Below are 26,570 nucleotides of genomic sequence, written 5' to 3' on the forward strand. Positions count from 1 at the left end.
CCGGCGTCCATAGTGACATTTTTGATTTAAAAAGGTCCGGGGGCATACCATCAGGGCCTGGTGCTTTGTTACTTGACAACCCCATGATTCCTTTCTCAACTTCTCCTAAGGTGAAATGTGGAGATGTTACAACCTGCCCACCGTAGTGTAATTCTAACTGAGGGGTGATGTTCTTAAATATGGAGCTGACATGAGATACCCAGTCGTCTTCAGGAATATTGGTGCCCAGTCTATGATCCCCGCCGTTATCAAACGGTGGTCTGTTAATTATGCCCCAGAATTTCTCGCTGTTGTTCAGGGTGCTGGGGTCTAAGAGATCTTTCCAAACCATCTCCTTTAATTCAGCCTTATGCTTTGCTAGTGCCTTTTTATAGATGAAAGGTAATGAGCGAATCTGCAGGTGGTCTCTAGGGTTAACTTTCCGGGCAGCCTTTATCTCCCTGGCGGCTTTAGAGCAAATATGGTCAAACCATTTGGGGTCCCTAAGCAGCGGGGCAGTTATGGGAGTGGTAAACAACATCCCCACCTTAGAGGTAATCCCCTCAAAAGCCTTAAGGGTATCCAAGGGGAGGGAAGTAGGGGACACACAAAATGTGAGTTCCGGGGCACAAGATTTATGAATGCTATCATAAAATAAATCTGGGTTCAACTTTGACCACTTAAGTCAACGCCTTCCGTCCGTGGGTTTCAACACACCGGAGGTGGCCGACTTAACCTGTAGGTGCAATAAATTGCCACCCAGATGGATACAAACAGGATTATGATAACTGTAGATACTATATAAGATTTTCAAATCTGATATACGTGATCGTAGGCCCTTCGTGATTAAAATATAATCTATAAAAGACCCCCCAATATGGCCCTTAAATGTGGGAACGTCCTGTTTACTACAGATATCCACTGCAGACATGGTAGAAACCAGCTTATATTCATTAAGCAGATGGTTCAGTGCATCACCCCAACTAGAATGTTCAAAATGGAAGTCCTCCATCCTACCGTATCCCAATTCTCCCATGGGAGTTTTCATCGGAATGCCAAAAGGGTGAAGGTTAAAGTTCACCGTTACCATAATACCGTGGGGACTAATTCCAACAAGCTGTTTAACAAAATCACCCAATTGGGAAATCCGACATAACCCTGTGGTATTCAAAGCATTATAAAAAGTAATCAAAAGCAGCTTTGCATTCCCTTGCTTCAGGGTGACAGCGTAAATGTCAGCATTAGCACTAGATATGGAGTTGATTACACATTTCAGGGCTAAAGCAGTATATATGACCAAGCCTCCTGTAGCTCTACCACTGGGTGATGGTACGGCCGGGATGAAAAAAGCTTTGTAGCCCTCTATAAAAAGATCACAATCCAACAACCAAGTCTCTTGTAAGCATATCACGGGGAATAACCTAATAAAATCTATCCACTTTGAATCTTGAGATTTCCCTGCCAACCCAGCAATATTCCAAGAGATGATGTTATGGGCTACTTTGCTTGTGGGGTCTATGGTGGGAACCATTTTAGGCTCTCAGAATGGATGGCGGTACATTCCCCACCAGGGACTCTCCTGGGCGGCCCTCTCTTATATGCTGTGAGCTAAGAGGCGGCGTGGGCTCTCTAGAGACTTCAAATATTTCCAGTCATTTGCAGTCCTCTAACGTAGAGAGAGCTGCAAATCTGTTACTCGTTTGTGGAACGGGTAAAGGGTGAAAATCCCCCCGGGGACTATAGTTGGCAACATAGGGGGTCAGGTGGTTAGCTCTAGTGATTGCTGTTGGTCCGTATGTCTGCCATCCAGTATATGAAGAGGGGTTATTACTTTTTGGTAGCTCGGGTTGGTAAAAGAAGCCCAAGGGGAGAATCTGGATTGCAGAGCCAGTATTAAACTGGCTTACTCTTGTTCCTCTAAATAACCGCTCGACGGTCGTTGAAGTTTACAATAATACAGTCGCCCCCTCCTTCCTTTCTTGAGTTTCCCACCCAACCCACACGATGAGCCATTATAAAGTTACGATCTATTGCTGGGCCTATCGAGGTGTTATTTGTGAGCCAATGGATCACCTTATTCTTGAGTTGGTGATAAACTTCGGTGGAACCGTGGGGAAGAGGTGGCACATTCCCCAAGATTACCACCAATGGTGTAGATCGGGGAGGCAAATCTATTACTGTAGGATTTAAGACGTTGGTGGGCATTACTGTTATTCCTCGGTCCCTGGAATTTGTGGTTAGGATGTGTGGTTTGGGGTAGCCTGTTAGATGTAAAACCCTCGGTAGTGCCCCCCACCAGCTTTAGTGAAGTGATATTACCCTGGCCACCCCCATTAGGCACACTAGTACTAGATGGAATATCATGATTAGGGCCATCTGGGGGATGTACAGGATCGGCTGGGACGGTGGGCTTGCTTGGCAGGCTGCTTGTTGTGGCTAAGGGGCAAGGTAAGTCCTGACGCCTAGTTAGCGCGACAAGGCTGTGTTCAATAACATGCAACCTGGAGAAATTGGGAGCCAGTCACAGAGCTCAACAATGATTTAAAAATGTCCAAAATTGTTTTATCAACCCCCAGAGACAACCCTGAAGAGGGAGTTAATATTGGCGAATTGTTAGGTTTGGATTTTTTTGCTTGGCCCGTGGTGGCTTTACCTTTCCTCTTGCGACTAACCGCTGGGCTACCGGCTACCTTTGGGGGTGGAAATAGGCTGGGATCTTTAAGAGCCTCGGAAGAGGCAACAGTATTTTTCCCATCATGCCCTGCCTCACCCATAGTAGCAACATTCACGGGGCCTTTTCTATTGGCGATTATTATCGCAGGGGACAGCGGTTTCGGCAATGCCCTACCTGTGACTTCAGAAGAATTAGAGTGCAAATCCACAGCCAGTATTTCACTGCCTGTTCCCGAGCGATGTTGGGTATCCTCCAAAACTTCCTGCACATCATTATGGCTATTATTGGAGGAGCATAACCGTGGTCGATTAAGAAGACCGACCGGTGAGCTAGAAAGACGCCTGTTCACCAGCTCGATCTCCTTATCAATAACTTTAGCCGCTCTCAATAGGAATGCCTCCATAGTTGTCACGGTAGATTTTGCTGTAGCTAATGTCCCTACGGGTGCTGTCTGTGTCTTCCTTCTAACCATGATTGCTACCCTATAGGGCAAAAGAATGAGTCACCAAGAAACAGCTAATAGACTAAATATAACAAACAAATATTTAAACAATATACAATGACACAGCCATTAAAAATATGAGCAAGTTAAAATACGATACACGGGTTATTAACCAAGCATGTAGAGGCTTGAAATGTTCAAAATTAATGACATAGCCCGGCCTGGCCTCTTCCAGACCCTAATGGCCTAAGACGGCCCGCCCTTGTCCCGGGCTTCTCCCGGCGCGCGCGCGCCCTCAATACGCGCAGGAGCTATAAGGCGGCTGTGGCGGGTCTCAGCGCCACAGCAGCACAGGTGGGGCAGTTTGCAGGGCTCCTGGGCTCCTGGGACTTCGAGTCCCTGCACAGTGTTTTCCTCCTCCACAAAGCATACAGGCTCCAAGACCTGCGAAGCAGTCAATTGCAGTTAAGGCAAGTAAAAAAGTTGTTGGCCTTTATTTTCTGAATTGACTTACCGTGGCACTACCCAGCTAAAGCTGCTGTGGTACAAGTCAAGCTACTGACATTAGTGTAAGTGACGGCGCTCACAGTCCTATTTATACAAATGGCTAAAGCCCCATGCACATTCATAGTATGAAAATGCTTTCAGATTCCCAGGAGGGAGTAGGAAAAACTACTGAGAGCACTTAGGCCTGAATTAAATCTTGGCGGATGGGTTACTCTGTCACAAGGGTGACGAATATCCCTTCTGCCAAAATATATTTCCCATTATATCCTATGGGATTTAAATTTTGGCGGACGGGATCGCCGTCACCGTTGTGATGGAGTAAGACATCCGTTGTGATTGAGTAATACATCCACCGAGATCGAAATCAGGCCCTAAATCTTGTTAACAGTGAAAAAGAGTAGGAACAGTAGGGAGAAGGGTATATAATTAACCTAACCTGGAAAAATTGAAGAAAGGGATCTACAAATAGCAATGTACTGAGTTCTTCCACTCTGCAAACTAAACAAATAACTAAAAATTGAACTTTGAGAGAAATTTCAAATCTGCAAAGTGAAGAGGTTCAAAAGGAGACTCCTGCAAAACTGCTGAACCACAAAAACCCAAGGAGGGACCGGTAATTAAAACACTGGATGCTGGTGAAAAAACTCTGGAAGCCATGAGATAGTAAATTAACAAATAGGAGGAAGAACTTCTGATCGACTAAAAACTTTCATTGTAGCCCATTGGCTCCATAAATTGGACACGGCTAAACCTAACAAACACAATCTCAAAGAAAGTTCAGAATCTTCATAGGTCCACAAGGAGAAGCAAGTAGTCCTCTGGAAGAATACTGCAACTGAAAAGCATGAGAGTGTCAAACTAAGGGTTAGAGTGATTCAGACCTGGGGAATATCCACTACGGAGGCAGCCATTCCACCCGCACCCTCAACCAAGCCGTAGCTGTTTCCTGTGTTTTTTGCTGCATGGCTCTCAGACTAGGGAAGGAAAATGTGTCCTGCATTAGAGCAAAACATTGCCCTGAGGATTGAAGATGCTGAGTGGGGAGTAGGCAAAATTCTTCCAGTTAAATATGACACTATTTGACTAAACTAAGTGACATGTCTTTAGACCTCGAGTAAAATTAGAGGCAATGCAAAAATAATCAGTCCTCTAGATAACTATTTTGATGCCCTTAGAATGTAGAATACCCACCAAAGGTACCAGGACCTTTCTGAATATCCTTGGCGCGGATGTCTACCCAAAAAGTAATACTCAAAGTTGATTATGGTGACAGAGGGTGCAAATACAAAGGCACCTTGAAGAGTCCAGCATTATTGTAATAAATAAATCAGGCTCTTTGAGGTCCATCAAAGCCCCAAAAAAACCTGGAGCAACTAAAAGAAAGAAGGATTAAAGCATTACTTTTAAAAAGTAATATGGAATATGGAAACATTGACTCGCTTAAGATAAAAAGTACTGTTAGCTTCAGATCAATTTATAAAACGGTCCCATTTTTACGAGTCCAGCACACTGCAGGGAAACTGTTGCCTGCCCTACCCAAATTCAATATAAAACACTTGTTACAGTTTCGGAGTGGCCCTTTATCAGATCAACATAGCCCAGGTGTTCTCTTTCCACCCCCAGAGCTTCCCATGATGGAAACACCAGATATCGAGCAAGCCTCGAACACATCTGGAAGGTTGAAGCAATAAATCGCATATGGCCCCAGGATGTAATACCTAAAGAAATAAATAAGATGCACACACTCATAAACACAAAAAAATGCACAGCAGAGGAACTGCTTTCGGCCCCAGGGCGCAGTACCAGAACAACCGGTCAGTTACATTAATCAGATAAGGCCAAACAATGCCCAATTGTAAGCATCTCCCTAGATAGCTACTATGACACACCTGGCCAGGTTTTTTGTGTCTTAAGTTCGCTGCTTGTTTGCCTTTCATACTGTTTCCAATTGGTCTTCTATAGTGCCTTGTCACCCTCGGGTATTAGCTCGCTTTATAAATGATATCCTATCCTAACCAATTGATGGCCCCTTCTATCAGGGTGGGATCATGCATCTAAACTCACAAGTTATCAACCATTGTACCATTATTTCCTGCCCAAAGGGGGACAAGCTTCTCTTTAGTGCACCCGCTGTACAGTATAAAGCATGCCATGTACCTAATGCAAATTGAAGTCCAGCACGCAGCTGTAAGAGATGTGGTTGCTATTCCTTGCCGTTATTGTTTAAAGAAACTTAAACTGTTCCTGATTTGCAAGCCTCAGTGTTCACCTTTTTGACGATCAGAATCTGATTCAACAGCTCTTCTGGTTTCTTTTGCAGCAGAAAGAGAATGGAGTACAATCCGTTATAAAACTCTTGTTCTAGAACCGGAGCAATCACAGCTTTTGCCAGCATATCCTGAATTCCATGAAGGAGAGCCTGACACTGAAGAGGACATTGAAGGTTTTTAGATTTGGGGGGCTCTAGTTGGCATAAGTAGGAACCTGTGACAAATAGGGACCCTTGCGTCTAGTCAGGGTAAGGCGCTACACTACTAAAATAACCCCTGCTCACCCACTTGGTAGCTTGGGACGAGCAGGCAGGCTTATCTCAGAGGCAGTGTGTAAAGCATTTGTGAACACGTACAGTAACACAGTGACAACACTACAGATGGACACCACACAGGTTCTATTATAAAAATAAGTATTTTTTTATAGACTTAACACAAGACCAAACGACAAAAATCCACAATACTGTACTCTAAAATAGACTCTAAAATGTTATAAAATAGCTCAGGTCTCTCAAGTTGTAAATGAGACACTTTAGTCTCGATGTACCTTGAATGCGTAATGCAAAGAAAACAAAAGGGTCGCTGGGAAGGTGAAGCGTTGGTTCCTTACATGCAAGGGAGTGAATGTGTCGGTTCCTTATTGCTGCGCAGGGGAGTTGATGCTCGCTTCCTTAATGTGTGGGGAAGTGATGCATCGGTTTCTTACTGCTCCCTGGTGCGATGCGACAAGATGGCACCTCGATGCGATACTCTTTTCCGGTGCAATGCGTCAAAATGGCGTCTCGTTTGTGATGCGACAACGTTGGTATGATGCTTGCACACACGACAGCCGTGCGGTGACTCAATGATCTTTGGAGCCGTGAACAGGCCCTGCAACGCGCTTCTCGAGTGATGCGACAATGACCTCTGTGGCAGCGTCCTCCTTCTCCGGCGATGCGATGATGACAGTGGCGGCGACACGCTTCTCGTTGATGCGTCGCGCTTCCAGCTCCCAGTTACACGCAGTCTCTCAGAAGGCCCAGCACAACAGCAGGCACTTCAATTCCCAGCAAGGGAACTCAGGGGGGAGCGGGTTGGTGAAGTCTTGAATCCCTGAGACTTCAGGCAGGAGCCAAGCTCTAGTTCAAGCCCTTGGAGATTCTTCTTCAAGTTGATAGAAAGCACACTCAGACTCCATTCTTTGGCAAATGAAGCAACCACTGCAGGCCAACCCCCAAACACACAGCACAGGGGTAGTCTCCTACTTCAGCTTCATGGTTCTTCTCCTCAGCAAATGTTCGTCTTGATTCTCAGAAGTAATCTAAAGTTCTGGGGTGTGGGTCCCATCTTTTATACACCAAAATCCTTAGTCTCTGAAGGCAGAGAGTGTCTGTACCTAACCCAAACCAGTTCTGGTCAGTCCTGGAGCACTTTGTTTACAGGACTCCTTCTCTTCCTTTGACAGTCGGCCAGGGACCACAGGCACACCACAGGAGGTGGAGCCAGCATTGTGGAGGGAAGGCACAGCCCTATTCAGGTCCCAGGTGCAACTCCTCCCTCCCATCTGCGTGTACATCTCTCTATTCAGCCCTGTGCAGACTCACACTGTCTCCTGAAATCCCCCAGCCCCTGTCACTCAACCTCCAGACAAGTAATACACACCTAGCAGAGGCAGGCTTGGATAGTTAGGCAAGAAAATACCTACTTTCTAAAAGTGGTATTTTCAAACACAGAATGTTAAAACCAACTCCACTAAAAGATGTATTTTATCATTCTGAGTTCAGGCACACTAAACTCGAATTTCTACCTAGTTGCCTGAGTCAGTTAGGATTATAAGATGTTACAATCTAACTGCCCATTCTGGCCTATGTAGAACAGGTAACCTTGAAATAGTGAAGCACAAACATGGCTGTAATTCACTATTAGGACATGCCAAACACATCAGGGCATGTCCTGGCTTTTACCTACAATGCAACCTGCCCTTGGGCCTACCATAGGGGTGACTAATATGTATAAAAGAGAAGGTTTAGGGACTGGCAAGTGGGTGCACTTGCCCAGTCAACATGGCAGTACCAGACTACACACAGGCTCTGCAATGGCAGACCTGAGACGCACTTTACAAGCTGCTCCGGTGGGTGGCACAATCAGTGCTGCAAGCCCACCAGCAGCATTGGTTTCACAAGCCCTGGGCACATGCAGTGCTCTAACTTTGGAAATGGGTAGTCATGTCTTTAGGAGAGTAGGTCAAGCTTTGAGGGAGGACTGGAAAGGCTTTGCCAGATAGGGGGCATCCTGGCCCTGACTCCTTTCTCTAAAGGACATATTCTGACCCCTGCATGATGGGTTCACAAAGTTCTTTATAGGAGCCATCAATGTATGGACCTCCATGGACCACTTGATCATCTTCTCCAGCTTTGCTCTTGCAAAATGCAAACGCATCAGATGCACTCAAATGTACTCATGATAGACCTGCCAAACCTAGTTGTGCAGTCTTAAGATCTGATATCACTTCTTGTGATGTTACTTCCTATGACGTCAGGGATTGTGATGCACTTCCTGTGATGGCATGTGTGATGTCATGCTCTGTAATGTCACGCACTGTTATGTCATGTGCCATGATATCAGTTGCATACTGCCTAACTTTGTTAGCCCCCCCTCACTTCTTTTTTTAGGACTTGTGCCCTGGGCACTGCGTCAAAGTTACTGAACTTTCATTTTGTGAGAAATTGTTTGGCTGGGGTAGGTGAATACTGTCACTTAGATGGGCCAGAGCTCGTGTTGGACTGGGATGAGGAAGAGGGATGTGGAGGTACCTTAGGGAGAACATATCTTTACAGACACTTTTTCCTGTCACAAAATTTTCACCTACAAGTCAAAGTTATCAGGTGTGTCAGTACCTATGCGGACGACACCCAATTAGTGGTCTCTTTGGACACACTGAGGGGTCGTCCAACACACTAGGCCCCTGTCTAGAGGCAGTAGCCAAATGGATGCAATCCTCTTGTCTCAGACTAAACGGGGAGAAGATGGAGATTATGTTACTGGGCAACCCTGCACCGACCACTCTGGCTTCCATCTGGCCCACATGTCTAGGTTCTCCTCCTCCCCCTAAACCTCCGATAAAGAGCCTTGGAGTTTGGCTCGATAAAGTGCTAGACTTCTCTGTCCAGGCCACTAGATCGGCATCCACGTGTGTTGGGCTAATGAGAATGCTCCGGAGGGTGCTCCCTCTGCTTCCGTTCCAGGCGAGGAGAATCATGGTTCAGGCCCTGATACTCTCCTGCCTGGATTACGGAAATGCCTTATATCTGGGAGCCCCGGCAGCAGTGACCAATAGACTCCAGGTCACTCAAAACTGTGCGGCTCGATTACTATTTAACATTCCTCGTTGGCAGTCAGCCAAGAAGGCCTTAAGAGAACTACACTGGCTCCCTGTGGCTGCAAGAGTACAATTCAAGGCCATGTGCATTGTGCATAAATCCTTTCATCGTACAGGCCCTGCCATCTTGTTCCCCCTAGTTGTGCTCTATACTCCTTCCAGAGCCCTTCGCTCCAGTGAACTGCATCTAGCCACCACAACCAAAATCAACAAAGCCCGATGGGGCGGCCGTTCATTTTCGCACACTGCTGCGAGAATTTGGAATTCTCTTCCTCTGAATCTCAGAGAGAATAACAACCGGATGGCATTCAGGAAAGCTTTAAAAACTCACTTGTTTGGAAAAGCGTGTTAACCCACCCTGTACCTCGCCTCAGTAATCAGTTAAAGCGCTGCGAGGCCTCCGGGTAGTTACGCGCTATATAAAAATAATTTTTCATTTCATTTCACAAAGAAACAAAGACTACAGCATCCAGAGTGCAGTAACCATTGGTGTTTCTACAGTCATGTGTCTCAGTCTGGCCAGCAGGCCAAGGTCCAGTGGAAAATGACAGGTGTGGCTTTATCTGAAAGCCCTGCCTTCAGATGACTGCACTGAAGATGACAGGAAGCGAGAGTGCACTTTAGCACCCAGTAGTCATTAATTGCAGGTGTCGCAACAACCTCCGTGCTGTTCCTTCCTGTAGCTGGATCTGCGGCGGTCGAACATTGGTTCAAACTGGAGCCTCAGATAAGGTGCAGTGCTTCCTTTATCTTTCATTTGTTTCCGTCAGTGCTTAATTTGAGCAGGTGGTTCCTGGTGGGGTCCATCGGCACTCATTTTTGGGGACCAGCATTTATTTTTCCTCATTAGACATTTAGCAAGAGCAGGAGAGGGGAAACACTCAGTGAGAAAAGAAGAAGGAAGAATAAGACGCAAAAACCATTGCCAGGGGAGAGAGCATAAACCTGCAATTGTGAGCTAAGTGGCGCCGGAAGAATTTGGTAGTGAATTAAAGAGGCACGAGGGGGATTCAAGACCACCAGCCTTGTTATTCGGTGAGCCGACATTTAATTGCACTGAACGTGTGCTCCAGCATTCATTCTTTACAATTTAAGCCCTGGTTTTCAAGCTTCAAGATATTTACTTAACCTTAAAAAAGGATTTTAGAAGAGACATTTAGCAAGTATATTGTAATGGATAGGCTGTAAGTATACAGGAGCCTCTGCCTTCCTCCAAGAAGGACCTTGAAGGACCTGCTAAGTACATGTTGATAGTGATTTTTGGAATAATTTGGCAAGAGACAGGATTGTCCTTTCGGGGAAGCAGAACCCTTGGGGAGAATGGTCCCGGTATGGATTCTTCATTAGAAAATTGGAATGTTGGGAGCGCATTGAAAACAATGGAGGGCTCCTGGCTTCGAGCCCGGAGCATCAATATTCCAATGTTTAACAAACGCCTCACGGAGCCCGGTGGGATTTCCCCCTCGGGCTCAGGGAGGCTTTTGTTTTGAAAATGTGAACATTCTGCCCTCTACGTGCAGAATGTTTTAATAGTCTTAGAGCACTCTGTAGCGGGCTCTACCAGCCATTAAAGGCCTGCTTCGGCTCAGGACTTTAACGATGGATCGGGCATTTAATGGCCAGTAGAACCCGCTCTGGCGGGCTCCAAGGCTATAGTATATGTGGCTCCTTAAACTCAATGAGTGAGTGCCTAATTTGTAAAAAAAGATAACTGCCAGGGTCCCTGGTCAGGATGCCACTGTAGTTTGCGCCATCCATTGCCCAGTCAGCGCTGCAGGTGACATTACAAACACATCTACTCACATCACATTCCTGCAAGTGCATCACGTCAGACTATCCCTGGCCCCCAGAGCTATGTGAATGGCTTGGGTGGCAGGTATTTGTCATTTTAACTGTGTTTTCAATTAGTAAACAACTGTTGTTGTGTTCATCACTAAATAAAACAAACACCGCCACCATGTGGCAAACTGTCATAAGTGCCGGTGTTGGCAATTAAGTGCGGGTGCTTGCACCGAGTTTACCTGTCTTACCTTAAGGAATCAGAGGCATTAGAGAGGAAGGTGAGACAAGCGACACTAGAAAAGTGCATACATAATCTGCATCTCACAAAGCGCAATCAGTAAATGATCAAATGTAACTTTGTACAAGGAATCTTGTGCAGTCTGTGCCGCATAATTTCCCTCCCTATAGTGCAACTGGGCTGTAGCCAGGAGCATACATTTTGGGGGGCCTGGCTCCCGTGAAGAAAACAGCAGAAAAGTAGTAAACAAAGGGTTCACGAGCAACCTTGATTGGGGTCACACAGACATGGACTTCGACATATGGAGATATTTTTAAGATATATTGCCACACACTGCGTTTTCTATTGTATATTTCAATTGTTATATTGTTCTCCTGAGGATATTGTTTAAAAAAAATGTGCAGAAATTGTGGCTAGGTTTTATCGCACATCAATTATTTTCTATTGCATTCACAGATTTACATATTTTCTTCCACTGCAGATATTTGGGGAAATTCATGCACATTGTGGCTTTTTAGAAAAGGGGGTGGTGATGAACAGAGTGTCTGAATTAAGCAGACCACTCTTACCCAGTCCAAAGATCAGGGCTTGATCCATCACCGTTATTTATCTCACTGCACCATCCCAGCTCAGAACCTGGCTATATGCAAATCAGTCTGTCCCTGGCCCAGTGCATCAGGGAACAGGGCAGACTAAACTACCAAGCCAATTCTTCACCAGAAAGGAGACAAGCTACCGGGGACCGGTTTCTGGCATTTCAGCCATCTTCGGCCCGGCTTGCTTGAATCCTGATGGTGCAGTGAGAAAGGGACTCATGTCTGAGTATACCCTGCCACACCTATAGTGGCCAAAAACGATTCAGAAAAGGGGGTGGTGATGAACAGAGTGTCTGAATTAAGCAGACCACTCTTACCCAGTCCAAAGATCAGGGCTTGATCCATCACCGTTATTTATCTCACTGCACCATCCCAGCTCAGAACCTGGCTATATGCAAATCAGTCTGTCCCTGGCCCAGTGCATCATGGGAACAGGGCAGACCAAACTACCAAGCCAATTCTTCACCAGAAAGGAGACAAGCTACCGGGGACCGGTTTCTGGCATTTCAGCCGTCTTCGGCCCGGCTTGCTTGAATCATGATGGTGCAGTGAGAAAGGGACTCATGTCTGAGTATACCCTGCCACACCTATAGTGGCCAGAAACGATTCAGAAAAGGGGGTGGTGATGAACAGAGTGTCTGAATTAAGCAGACCACTCTTACCCAGTCCAAAAATCAGGGCTTGATCCATCACCGTTATTTATCTCACTGCACCATCCCAGCTCAGAACCTGGCTATATGCAAATCAGTCTGTCCCTGGCCCAGTGCATCATGGGAACAGGGCAGACTAAACTACCAAGCCAATTCTTCACCAGAAAGGAGACAAGCTACCGGGGACCGGTTTCTGGCATTTCAGCCGTCTTCGGCCCGGCTTGCTTGAATCCTGATGGTGCAGTGAGAAAGGGACTCATGTCTGAGTATACCCTGCCACACCTATAGTGGCCAAAAACGATTCAGAAAAGGGGGTGGTGCTGAACAGAGTGTCTGAATTAGGCAGACAACTCTTACCCAGTCCAAAGATCAGGGCTTGATCCATCACCGTTATTTATCTCACTGCACCATCCCAGCTCAGAACCTGGCTGTATGCAAATCAGTCTGTCCCTGGCCCAGTGCATCATGGGAACAGGGCAGACTAAACTACCAAGCCAATTCTTCACCAGAAAGGAGACAAGCTACCGGGGACCGGTTTCTGGCATTTCAGCCGTCTTCGGCCCGGCTTGCTTGAATCCTGATGGTGCAGTGAGAAAGGGACTCATGTCTGAGTATACCCTGCCACACCTATAGTGGCCAAAAACGATTCAGAAAAGGGGGTGGTGATGAACAGAGTGTCTGAATTAAGCAGACCACTCTTACCCAGTCCAAAGATCAGGGCTTGATCCATCACCGTTATTTATCTCACTGCACCATCCCAGCTCAGAACCTGGCTATATGCAAATCAGTCTGTCCCTGGCCCAGTCTTTGGACTGGGTAGGAGTGGTCTGCTTAATTCCGACACTCTGTTCATCACCACCCCCCTTTTCTGAATCATTTTTGTCCACCATAAGCGTGGAAGGGTATACTCAGATGTGAGTCCCTAGCTCATTGCACCATCAGGATTCAAGCAAGCCGGGCCGAAGACGGCTGAAATGCCAGAAACCGGTCCCCGGAAGCTTGTTTCCTTCCCAGTATAAGAATTGGCTTGGTAGTTTGGTCTGCCCTGTTCCCATGATGCACTGGGCCAGGGTCAGACTAATTTGCATATAGCCAAGTTCTGAGCTGGGATGGTGCAGTGAGCTAAAAAACGGTGATGGATCTACCCCTGATCTTTGGACTGGGTAAGAGTGGTCTGCTTAATTCAGACACTCTGTTCATCACCACCCCCCTTTTCTGAATCATTTTTGTCCACCATAAGGGTGGAAGGGTATACTCAGATGTGAGTCCCTAGCTCATTGCACCATCAGGATTCAAGCAAGCCGGGCCGAAGACGGCTGAAATGCCAGAAACCGGTCCCCGGAAGCTTGTTTCCTTCCCAGTATAAGAATTGGCTTGGTAGTTTGGTCTGCCCTGTTCCCATGATGCACTGGGCCAGGGTCAGACTAATTTGCATATAGCCAAGTTCTGAGCTGGGATGGTGCAGTGAGCTAAAAAACGGTGATGGATCTACCCCTGATCTTTGGACTGGGTAAGAGTGGTCTGCTTAATTCAGACACTCTGTTCATCACCACCCCCCTTTTCTGAATCATTTTTGTCCACCATAAGAGTGGAAGGGTATACTCAGATGTGAGTCCCTAGCTCATTGCACCATCAGGATTCAAGCAAGCCGGGCCGAAGACGGCTGAAATGCCAGAAAACGGTCCCCGGAAGCTTGTTTCCTTCCCAGTATAAGAATTGGCTTGGTAGTTTGGTCTGCCCTGTTCCCATGATGCACTGGGCCAGGGTCAGACTAATTGGCATATAGCCAAGTTCTGAGCTGGGATGGTGCAGTGAGCTAAAAAACGGTGATGGATCTACCCCTGATCTTTGGACTGGGTAAGAGTGGTCTGCTTAATTCAGACACTCTGTTCATCACCACCCCCCTTTTCTGAATCATTTTTGTCCACCATAAGCGTGGAAGGGTATACTCAGATGTGAGTCCCTAGCTCATTGCACCATCAGGATTCAAGCAAGCCGGGCCGAAGACGGCTGAAATGCCAGAAACCGGTCCCCGGAAGCTTGTTTCCTTCCCAGTATAAGAATTGGCTTGGTAGTTTGGTCTGCCCTTTTCGCATGATGCACTGGGCCAGGGTCAGACTAATTTGCATATAGCCAAGTTCTGAGCTGGGATGGTGCAGTGAGCTAAAAAACGGTGATGGATCTACCCCTGATCTTTGGACTGGGTAAGAGTGGTCTGCTTAATTCAGACACTCTGTTCATCACCACCCCCCTTTTCTGAATCATTGTGGCTTTTTAAGCAAATTTGCCAAATATGAAATTGATGCATCTTAAAGATAAAGGTGCATTAGGGTGGCATGGAATTGTAGTTTCTCTGCTTGACTAACACATTGTTTGCTTTTGGTGAATCACTTTTCTGTTCCAGTGACTTAAATTGTAAATATATATCATGTTATGTTACCTGAATTTATAAATTGCAAACAATTACCTGAAGGTGCCAAGGGGCTAGCACTGTGGAAGAGTAAATTAAGCAACTCGGCTAGTGATTATTTAGGGAAGAGCCGGGTTTTTTAGGCGTTTCTGGAGTTCTGGAATTAGGTAGGTGTCTGGAATTAGGTAGGTTAGGAATGGATCTGATATGGGGCCGAAACGTATTCCATTCCTTAGCTGTGATGATGGCAAAACGTCTGCCTCCCCAGTTTGTCCATTCATATCTTTTGACTATTAGTTGCCCAGAGCCACTGGATCTGAGGTTCCTGCCTAGAACCTGCACTTGAAATATTTTGGCAGAAAAATCAGGAGAGCTTATACGCCAGGCAGGGGGCTTTTGAATGTGATCCTGTGCAAATGGATTAGGAAATGTGACAATAAGAGCTGCATATGGTACTATCAAAATCACAATGCTCCCTTTCGCAACTTTCTGGCTCTGTAATCTGGTCTCCTCATGACCTCATCACATCAGGATCTCACTTTTTTAGATGCACCTACAACATAAAACATTTTCATTGCAAAGTTCTCTGCTGCTTCTCAGTCAAAAACTCACACTTGAGATTTACAAAATTGCATATCATTTGTCTGGTACGTTTTGGGACATTGAGGAGTTAAGACAGCCCAAGAGCTCTCTGGGCGTACAGCTGACAGAGTTGCTGTCCATGGATGAGTATCAAGCTTGAATTCCATCAGTCTGCGTCATATATGCAGGCTGCACAGTTAGATAGGTCCAGTATGCAGGATGGTCTCTAGAACATGAATAGTATGCATACTGCAAAGTTATTCAAGTTTGCATAGTCTCTGGAAAATACACTGTTTACAGCTTTTAATACATGTTCAATATATTCAGCAGGTCTCTGATATATGCAAAGGGTTCACAGCCTCTGGCTTGTAGACAATATGCAGGCCTTTAAAATGCATCAGTTGTCTGATAAATGTGTTCTTCATGCCTCAGATTGTGTCTGTATAACATACATGTAGTATATATGTGGCAGCACAAGCAGGTGGCCGCATAATGAGATAAATATTGTGGGAGGCTGCGGCAATGGCAGCGCTGCTTGTACTGCCGTGTGGTAAAGTCATCAACGTGATCACCGCCACGACCGGACCTAACTCCACAGACCACGGTGGCGGCTGGAGCCCGGAGAGCACACCACTGTGTGCAGCTAATGCTGTGCTGAGTCTGACTCAATTCATTCCCGGGAGTCGTTGCGCCCAAGGCTCTGAGGAGGTGGCCCAAAAACAGATGTGAATTGCTGCGGGCGGCTCACCTCGCAAAGAAGTGAGCCAAACAGCAGCCTGGAGTTTAAAATCTGTCACTGACTCCACTGTGTAGGAGAGTAGGGTCTGCAATCCCATGATCACCCAGATTTTTTGCTTTTGTTTCACTGGTTTACGACTTTCTCTAACTGTGGGCCTGCCAATCAGACCCACAGCCTGGCTGTTCTCTTTCTAAATTACGTCATGTACCCTAGGTGCATTTACCAATTGGTACTGGGCCACCCTATCAGACCCCGTAACGCAGGGCATAGGTGTACCCAGGGCCGCCGGGGGCTGCAGCATGTATTATGCCACCCCTGGCTGGCCTCCTAAATTTGACACAACTGGCTGCATGACAGCTGGGGCAAAGCCGTGTAACCACCCTTTGCTTTAGGTATAGTAGCCCTATATCTAACCATACAATGGACGCCCGAGTTCCTATCAGTCACTCCTATGGCAGGCCTTGACAATCCTGAAGGCAGAGTGCGTGGGCTCGTGTGAACTAGGTTCTGGCCCGAGCCGAGCCCGGTTGCAGCTTGCGGAACAAAGACCCAATGGCTGGTCCATGATAACGCGTACCACATCGGTAACTTCGGTGTCGCGTTATCAAGACATGTCGAGTAAGGTGTCATACGAATCGGGATGCTGCCCCCTCACCAATTCTGGCGACGAGGCTAGCATTCCGCCCTTCTAGAGGAACACGACATGTACGTAACTGTGAACCCCGGTTAAAGTTAACTAAAGCCTCAGCTCCACAAAATGGACGCTGCCACCACAGACACGAGTCTGACCTCCTGCTGCTGGGAGTCCTTCCAGCGAGGAGCGCTTGGACAAAGGGTTTCCTGTCAAGGGCGGTGTTCGCACCGTCCCAGACAGGGTTTGTGTATTCTGGGTAGGTAGGGCTTTTGCGAGAAGGTGACTGCGGAGTGGCACCCCGGTGCTCACTACGCATCTGCCGGTCAGAACCAGTTCCAGGGGCGCCAGCCCTGGCCTGGGGAAAGTCCGGCAGGGGAGAGGGGTGTAACTACCCCCCTTCCTGGTCCCACCCTTAGGGCAGGACCTAGTCATGTACCCACCCCTTTCTTTAGGATAAAGGCCGGAGCGGGGACCCTTCCAAATTAGATCATCTTTGAATCAACAACTACTTTCTACGAAAGGACCTTCGAGACTCTTCTCAAGATTTCTCCCTTGTGACTAAGGAGTAGTCACCCTGCATCAGCGGGCACCATCTAAGAACTCTGCGGTTTGCTGCAAGTCCTTCCTCAAGGAATCCGACGACCCAGCTCGACGAGAACCGACTTCCCTGGCACCTCTGACCTCTACCCACGTCATCAGCTCAGCTGTGATCTGTGGGTGCGACGAGACCTCGAGGGACCGGCCATCATCAAAACCTGCACGCTCTTAACCAGCACGACCATCGAAGTAATTCCCTGGTGAGTGCTCTGGGGTCCGAGAAGCCCCGACCCTGAGCCGCTCCAGCACCGAAGTGCAGTCTCCCAGCATCTCCACGATCTGCGTGGGGCCCTTCTGCTCGCTGCTCAACACGTTGTCCGGTCACTAGCCGCTGGCTTGTGCCCTCCTGGGACGACATCCGACAACCAACGCTGCTGGTCTGGTTGCTCCAGACTGGCCTTCGCTTCTATCTTTGAGAGAAGCACCCCGGACCCTCCTGGTCCCCTCAAGACGCCCTTTTAGGCCCACCACGTGGCCCTGAAATCTGCCAAGGCTTGTTGCCCCAATCCTGGGCCCAGCGACGCCGACAGCATCATCCTTCGTGGGACAGCTCGCACCTCCATCCTGGTCGCCGACAACGCCTCCTGGTCCGTGAGACTGCAGAGCCTAGCGTCGCCCACTCACCTAGTCGAGGTGACGGCCAACCGGTGCCCTCCTGGTACCCTCTGACTACTGGCTAGTAGTACGAACTTGGTCCCCTCTGCTTTCAGGTGTCAACGATCTCTGATCCAGGCTTGGATCTCTACGAACTATTCATCACTGGTCGCCGGCCAGCAACTCTTTTTCTTCCGGCTCCTGGCTCGTCAGCGAAGACCCCGACGCCTGTAAGACTTGTGCAGCCGCAGCCCTCGTGGCTAGGTAACTCGGCATTTCGGTGCCTGCATAGCCTCTTTACTCTAGGGTCCTGAGTCCCTCGCTTCCGACTTGCCTTATCGGGTCCGCCCGAGACCTCTAAACTTTCCGTGTCCTCGGACACTTGTTTTAATTGTGCACTTGAAGTATTTTCCTAAGAGATTTGGTTTGTGCTTAGTACCCTGTCCTCATAAAGAGTACAGGGCTGTTGTGAATCTTAATAAATATCCTGTTTATTTTCATAACACTTGTGTGGTGTCCTTTCACTTGGTGTTCAAGGGGTACATGTGTGGTAAACAGCTGGCTTAACACGCCCTCTCGAGTCTTTAGCCTTAGACTGCTCGTATCCACGCTACTAGGATAGCTGGTCTATAGGTTGACTTACAACCAATCATCATAAGGGTCGTTTGGAACGATACATAGCGTTCGCTAGAATAGCGAACGCTGCATATCGGGCCAACTTCTCACATTGGTGAGCAGCGGTTGGGATTTGAGCTTGCTGTTGTTTTACCACACACACGTATCCTAAGAATATCTTGTTGAAAGATCACATAAGTACTGTTAGTACATATAACTAAGCTTAGAATACTCTGAGTTCTACTGAACCAGCTGTTGCAGCTCCTCAAGGCCTAGCACACCTTGGCTGCAACTCTTAGCAAGGGATCAGTAGGTAAACACATAGTGTAGGTAGGTGCATCACTTACACCACACTAGAAACAGTATGTCGGACAAAGGAGGAAACCCTGAGTCTCCCCTTGTGTCAGTTGACCCTCCACAGGTCATCCCTTCAAGATATACTGTGCTGAGCTTCAAGGAGTTAAGACAAGTGTGTCACTCCAGGAAGATCAAGCAGGGGTCTAACCCCACAACTTCCTTTCTGATTGGTCTCTTGGAGACTTATGATGCCAGAAAAGCTGAGACCCTTCTTAGCTCTTCTAATCCAGAAGGAGACATGCCTCCCCTTGAGGGAACCAGAGACGATCCTGACCTCATCCACCTCTCAACTGAGACTGAAGATGTAGAGGATGATGAGAATGAGGATCCCTCTGGGGATGAGGCAGATAAGGGACAGGTAGAAGTCGGTAGACTAAGCAGGTCCAACTTAAGCAAACATGACAGTGGTACGGGGGGACCCCTGGGGCCACTATCAGGTCAGCTTAACATTGGGAATGGACGAGCCAGATCTCTGTCAAGAGACTCTGGCAGATCCCTTCAAACCAATGGCTCTCACAACTCTTCTCAAAGAGGGATGACGTCCCCTCAGCGGAGAGTGTACGAAGCTAAGGAAAGGGCAGCTAATCTGAGGATTGAAAGGGAAGAACTTGCCCTGGCCAAAGAAAGGCTTGCCTTTGCTAGAGAGCAACAGTTAAGTGGGGTAGTCCCCACTGGTGGCAGCATTGTACCTAGTAATAGGGAAAGGAGTTTTGATACAAAACACCTTGGTAAGATAGTGCCCCCCTTTAAACAAGGGGACGACATCCACAAATGGATTACTGCTTTGGAGAGGGCCTGCACTGTGCAAGGAGTTCCCCAGAGTCAGTGGGCGGCTATCTTGTGGCTCTCCTTTGAAGGTAAAGGAAGAGACAAGCTCCTCACCACAAGGGTAGAGGATGCTAATAATTACCACGTCTTGAAGAATACACTGGTTGAAGGGTTTGGCCTAACCACTGAACAGTACAGGGTGCTGTTCAGGGATACCCAGAAAACGCAGTCGCAAGATTGGTCTGACTTTGTCGATTGTGCCACTAAGGCTTTTGAGGGCTGGTTGCTGGGCAGTAAGGTTACTGATTACCAAGGATTGTATAATTTGATGATGAGAGAACAAATTTTAAACAATTGTCAGAACCAGTTGTTGCATCAGCATCTTGTCGACTCGGATCTGACCTCTCCCCAAGAATTGGGAAAGAAGGCAGACAGATGGGTTTGTACAAGAGTTAAACAGAACCAGGGCCAGAATCAAGGTGGTCAGAAGAAAGCAGACCAGAAGGGTAAAGATTCTAAGGGGGAACAAAATGACCAGAAGTCTTCGACAGGTCCCCAACAACCCAAAGAGGGTGGGGGTCAGGCTCCCCAAAAGAAGAAAGAAGGCCAATCCAAAAGATGGTGCCAGTACTGCAAAAGTAAATCTCACTGGTTTAGTGAGTGCACCAAGAAAGGAGGAGGGCAGACTCCTGCCACTGCAGCCCCTAAGGCACCTGTGCCCCCTAGTACAGCCAGCAGTGGTAGTGCACCTCCCAAGGGTTTAGTAGGGTTAACCCTGGGTTCTGAGGGGCGTGACAACTTAGTTGGTACACTCACTCAGGCTGTCCTTGTCAGTACAGGGGATGTGGATATGTCCCCTGACGTAAGTCCCAATACTTTGGGCAAATACAGACAGACACCTTTCATAAATGGAAAAATGGCTCAGGCCTATAGGGACACTTGTGCCAGTGTCACCATGGTGACACCTAACTTTGTGGACCCTGGACAGATCATGCCAGGTACAGAATTCCTGGTGACCAATGCAAGCAATGTCACTACCAATCACAGTATGGCAATTGTAGCTTTCTCCTGGGGAGGGGTAACTGGCCAAAAGAAGGTTGTAGTTAGTTCAGACCTCCCAGTGGATTGTTTGTTGGGCAATGATTTGGAGTCATCACAATGGTCAGAAGTGGAGCACCGGACTCACATGGAAATGTTAGGCTTGCCAGCACATGTGTTCGCTGTGACCAGGTCACAGGTCAGGAAATGCCCCACTGAACAGGTGCTGGATCCTGGAACAACGGACCAGACACCTCCCAAGAAAAAGAGCGGTAGGGTTAAGGCTGCGCCTTCCCCCTTGCCCCAGGTCGTGGATCAAGTCTCAGAGGAGGCTGGCCTACAGGAATTGAGGGAAACTGAGCCGAGAGAGTTCGAACTTGATCAAGTTGAATTCTTGGGTTCAGGGGGACCCTCAAGGGAAGACCTGGGGAAGGACCAGTTAGACTGCCCTTCTCTTGAACCCCTCAGACAGCAGGCTGCTGCTGAGGCTGCTGGGAACGCCACAGGTACCCACAAGGTATACTGGGAAGATGGACTCCTGTACACTGAGTCAAGAGACCCCAAGCCTGGCATGACCAGGAGGCTGGTTGTACCCTTGTCTCAGCGAGGTTTCCTACTTACCTTGGCCCACGAGATTCCCTTAGCAGGTCACTTAGGCCAGACGAAGACGTGGGACAGGCTTGTCTCACACTTTCACTGGCCTCATATGAACGAAGATACCAAGGAGTTTTGCCGCTCCTGTGTCACTTGCCAAGCCAGTGGTAAGTCAGGTGGCACGACAAAGGCCCCCCTTATACCAATGCCTGTGGTGGGGGTGCCCTTTGAACGGGTGGGGATTGACATCGTCGGTCCCATGTAGGCGTGGGCGGAAAATCCGTTCCGCTCGCGGATTTTGCGGATTTTCGGGAAATCCGCAATCCGCGAGATTTGCGAATTTCCCGCAAAATCCGCAAATCCGCGAGCAGCGGATTTTGCTCGCACTGCTCGCACTGTTCGCGTGAGTTCGCGCCCCGCGAATAAGTGCAAAATTGCAGAAATACGATCTTAGCAAAACTGAAAGTAACTACTTACCAGGTTCAAAAGTTCAGGCTCATCATTAGTAGCCATTTCCTGGAGTGCTTCCTGAGGGGCCCCTCCAGAGTTCAGTTGCCAGTTGAAACTAGTATGTGACCCTGCTCTGAACCTCAGAATAGTTACACATATGCCACAAAGGTCCTGAATTACAGCTAAGGGAGACAAGCAGGAGCCAGGCTGGAAGTTAAAATCCATTAATCAGCCCCTAATTCATTATTGTCAGTTGGGGCAGGGCAGGTGTTGTAACTAATTTTGCAACAATGAAAGCACTTAGCAAGTGCAAAAGATCACTAATCAGGGCGCACTAAGGAAGCAGGTGCCAGCTAAAAAAATATTCTGTGACACATGAATCAGCCCCAAATTAATTCAGGTCACTTGAGGCAGGGAAGGTGTGCTTTGCTTTGCCGAAAATAATGTACACTGGACAACCAGAGGGTGTGGTGATGAAACAGAGGGTGGCATGGGTGGGCCAGAGGGTGGCATGAGTAGTCAGAGAGTGGCAGTGGTGACAGAGAGTGGCAGTGATGAAGAAGAGTGTCCCAAACAGGCTGGACACGTAGAAACAACAAGTTCGCGAAACTTGCGACCCGACAGGTAAGTTCGCAATTTGTGAAAGTGTACAAAACCCTCGCGAACTGGCAGAAACACGGGCGAACACACAAAAAAAAAAAATCCGCAAATTTGCGGGAATTCGCGGATTTTGCGGATTGCGAATCCGCAAATCCGCAAAATTCGCGAACGCGAGATCCGCAAAATTCGCTCATGCTTAGTCCCATGGAACCACCAACAGCATCAGGGCACAAGTTTATACTGGTGGTAGTGGATCATGCCACCAGGTATCCTGAAGCTATTCCCCTTAGGACCACTACAGCACCTGTTGTGGCAAGAGCCCTAGTTGGAGTATTCTCCAGGGTGGGCTTCCCTAAGGAGGTCGTCTCCGACAGAGGTACAAACTTTATGTCGAGCTACTTAACTGCTATGTGGAAGGAATGTGGTGTCAACTACAAGTTCACTACACCCTATCATCCACAATGCAATGGGCTTGTTGAGAGATTCAACAGGACCCTAAAAGGGATGATTCATGGACTACCTGAAAAGCTTCGGCGTAGATGGGACGTCCTGATCCCCTGCCTTTTATTCGCTTACAGAGAAGTCCCACAGAAGGGGGTTGGCTACAGCCCTTTTGAACTTTTGTACGGGCATCCTGTAAGAGGACCCCTGTGTTTGGTGAAGGAAGGATGGGAGAGACCTCTCAAAAAGCCTGCAACCAACATAGTGGACTATGTGCTTGGCCTCCGCTCGCGGATGGCTGAATACATGGAGAAGGCATCCGAAAACCTTAAGGCCAGCCAAGAACTCCAAAAAGCTTGGCATGACCAAAAGGCTGTCTTGACTGTTTACCAGCCCGGACAGAAGGTGTGGGTGTTGGAGCCAGTGGCCCCAGCAGCACTCAAGGACAAATGGTCCGGGCCCTACACCATCCTGGAGAAAAAGGGAGAGGTCACCTACCTGGTCGACCTGGGAACTCCCCGGAGCCCCCACAGGGTGCTTTATGTCAACAGGCTCAAGGCATATGTCGACAGGAAGGACATGAGTTTGCTCATGGCCCTAGATGAGGGACAGGAGGAGGAGAGTGACCCTCTCCCCGACCTGCTCACTCAGAATCCTGACGATGGATCGGTAGATGGTGTTGTCTTTTGTGGCAGCCTCTCCGAACATCAACAGAAAGACTGTAAACAGGTTCTTCAGTCTTTCAGACATATGTTCTCTCTAACACCCAGTCAGACCGATTGGTGCACCCATGAGGTTGACACTGGTGACAGCTTGCCCGTCAAGAGTAAAATCTACCGGCAGCCTGATCACGTTAGAGACTGCATCAAGAGTGAAGTGCAGAAAATGTTGGAGCTGGGAGTCATTGAACCCTCGGATAGCCCTTGGGCTAGTCCCGTAGTTCTAGTGCCGAAACCTCACACCCCGGGCGGTAAGAAAGAGATGAGGTTCTGCGTAGACTACAGGGGTCTCAATGCAGTCACTAAGACTGACGCCCACCCAATACCAAGGGCAGACGAGCTTATCGATAGATTGGCTTCGGCCAACTACCTAAGTACATTTGACCTGACAGCTGGGTATTGGCAAATCAGGTTAGCTGAGGACGCCAAGCCTAAGACCGCATTTTCTACCCCTGGTGGGCATTACCAGTTCGTGGTGATGCCCTTTGGTCTGAAAAATGCACCTGCCACCTTCCAAAGGTTGGTGAATCAAGTCCTTACTGGGCTGGATGACTTCTGCGCGGCGTATCTAGATGATATTGCTGTCTTTAGCTCCACCTGGGAGGATCACCTGGTCCACCTGCAGAAAGCGTTAGAGGCTCTGCAAGCAGCAGGCCTCACTATCAAGGCCACCAAGTACCAGATAGGGCAGACACAGGTTGTATACCTGGGCCACCTTGTAGGTGGAGGCCAGGTTCAGCCACTGGAGAGCAAAATACAGTCAATCAGGGACTGGGCTCCTCCAACCACCCAGACTCAGGTTCGAGCTTTCTTGGGCCTGACTGGTTACTACCGAAAGTTTGTCAGGAACTATGGTTCCATTGTGACACCATTAAATGAACTGACAAGTAAGAAAATGCCAAAAAAGGTTCAGTGGACAGCAAGCTGTCAAAAAGCATTCGATGACCTAAAGCAGGCCATGTGCACGGCGCCTATCCTTAAGAGTCCAGACTACTCCAAACCATTCATTGTCCAAACAGACGCTTCTGAGTTGGGTGTGGGAGCTGTTCTTTCTCAACTGAATTTTAATGGTCAAGACCAGCCCATTGCTTTTATAAGCAGAAGGCTGACCCCTAGAGAGAAGAATTGGTCAGCTATTGAGAGGGAGGCCTTTGCTGTGGTTTGGGCCCTGAAGAAACTGAGGCCATACTTGTTTGGCACTCACTTCAAGATTCAGACCGACCATAAGCCCCTCTTGTGGCTAAATCAGATGAAGGGTGAAAACCCCAAACTGCTTAGGTGGTCCATTTCCCTACAGGGGATGGACTTTACAGTGGAACATAGACCTGGCACTGATCATGGCAATGCCGATGGGCTCTCCAGATATTTCCACTTAGAACAAGAAGAGTCACCTGGTCAAGGTTAGCTTATTGTCCCAACGTTTGGGGGGGGGTCATGTAGGAGAGTAGGGTCTGCAATCCCATGATCACCCAGATTTTTTGCTTTTGTTTCACTGGTTTACGACTTTCTCTGGCTGTGGGCCTGCCAATCAGACCCACAGCCTGGCTGTTCTCTTTCTAAATTACGACATGTACCCTAGGTGCATTTACCAATTGGTACTGGGCCACCCTATCTGACCCCGTAACGCAGGGCATAGGTGTACCCAGGGCCGCCAGGGGCTGCAGCATGTATTATGCCACCCCTGGCTGGCCTCCTAAATTTGACACAGCTGGCTGCATGACAGCTGGGGCAAAGCCGTGTAACCACCCTTTGCTTTAGGTATAGTAGCCCTATATCTAACCATACAATGGACGCCCGAGTTCCTATCAGTCACTCCTATAGCAGGCCTTGACAATCCTGAAGGCAGAGTGCGTGGGCTCGTGTGAACTAGGTTCTGGCCCGAGCCGAGCCCGGTTACAGCTTGCGGAACAAAGACCCAATGGCTGGTCCATGATAACGCGTACCACATCGGTAACTTCGGTGTCGCGTTATCAAGACATGTCGAGTAAGGTGTCATACGAATCGGGATGCTGCCCCCTCACCAATTCTGGCGACGAGGCTAGCATTCCGCCCTTCTAGAGGAACACGACATGTACGTAACTGTGAACCCCGGTTAAAGTTAACTAAAGCCTCAGCTCCACAAAATGGACGCTGCCACCACAGACACGAGTCTGACCTCCTGCTGCTGGGAGTCCTTCCAGCGAGGAGCGCTTGGACAAAGGGTTTCCTGTCAAGGGCGGTGTTCGCACCGTCCCAGACAGGGTTTGTGTATTCTGGGTAGGTAGGGCTTTTGCGAGAAGGTGACTGCGGAGTGGCACCCCGGTGCTCACTACGCATCTGCCGGTCAGAACCAGTTCCAGGGGCGCCAGCCCTGGCCTGGGGAAAGTCCGGCAGGGGAGAGGGGTGTAACTACCCCCCTTCCTGATCCCACCCTTAGGGCAGGACCTAGTCATGTACCCACCCCTTTCTTTAGGATAAAGGCCGGAGCGGGGACCCTTCCAAATTAGATCATCTTTGAATCAACAACTACTTTCTACGAAAGGACCTTCGAGACTCTTCTCAAGATTTCTCCCTTGTGACTAAGGAGTAGTCACCCTGCATCAGCGGGCACCATCTAAGAACTCTGCGGTTTGCTGCAAGTCCTTCCTCAAGGAATCCGACGACCCAGCTCGACGAGAACCGACTTCCCTGGCACCTCTGACCTCTACCCACGTCATCAGCTCAGCTGTGATCTGTGGGTGCGACGAGACCTCGAGGGACCGGCCATAATCAAAACCTGCACGCTCTTAACCAGCACGACCATCGAAGTAATTCCCTGGTGAGTGCTCTGGGGTCCGAGAAGCCCCGACCCTGAGCCGCTCCAGCACCGAAGTGCAGTCTCCCAGCATCTCCACGATCTGCGTGGGGCCCTTCTGCTCGCTGCTCAACACGTTGTCCGGTCACTAGCCGCTGGCTTG

The 26,570-nt window shown here is 48.5% G+C and overlaps 1 protein-coding gene across 3 annotated transcripts in view; it reads left to right on the top strand.

The window, feature by feature from the left end:
- The window catches only part of LOC147740920 (membrane-spanning 4-domains subfamily A member 4A-like), a 200,401-nt gene that overhangs the window by 22,259 nt on the left and 151,572 nt on the right, over positions 1-26,570 (top strand). The window contains exon 1 of one of the 3 annotated variants that reach the window (XM_086952207.1): positions 9,819-9,962. The exons of 1 other annotated variant lie outside the window; for it this stretch is intronic. The gene's annotated coding sequence lies outside the window, so the exon portion shown is untranslated. Of the gene's footprint in view, positions 1-9,818; positions 10,266-26,570 lie in introns of those variants that run through there. One more of the 3 variants, XM_086952208.1, reaches the window with a different exon arrangement.

The sequence above is a fragment of the Lissotriton vulgaris genome, chromosome 1_1 (assembly GCF_964263255.1).
Source record: "Lissotriton vulgaris chromosome 1_1, aLisVul1.2, whole genome shotgun sequence".
Taxonomy (NCBI): domain Eukaryota; kingdom Metazoa; phylum Chordata; class Amphibia; order Caudata; family Salamandridae; genus Lissotriton; species Lissotriton vulgaris.